This window comes from Cygnus atratus, chromosome 29 (assembly GCF_013377495.2).
Source record: "Cygnus atratus isolate AKBS03 ecotype Queensland, Australia chromosome 29, CAtr_DNAZoo_HiC_assembly, whole genome shotgun sequence".
NCBI classification, from domain to species: Eukaryota; Metazoa; Chordata; class Aves; order Anseriformes; family Anatidae; genus Cygnus; species Cygnus atratus.
Genome location: NC_066390.1, coordinates 1,310,884 through 1,311,110, shown reverse-complemented (window position 1 = coordinate 1,311,110; position 227 = coordinate 1,310,884).

The following is a 227-nucleotide window of genomic DNA, read 5'->3' as shown; positions in this document are numbered from 1 at the left end:
CAAAACACACCATTCCCGCCAGATCTGAACCTGCTTTGGGAAAACCTGATAGCCTGCCATTTTGCTAACCCAGAAAAGTCAAATATAGAGAGTTTAATCCTTTTTTTTTTTTTTTTCATTTTTTCCTCCGCGCCAACCTGCGCCTTTGCACTCGAGGACCACCACACGCTGGGCTCGGGGTGCCCTGGCTAACACAACACACAAGTATCTGCAAACCCTTGCTTACT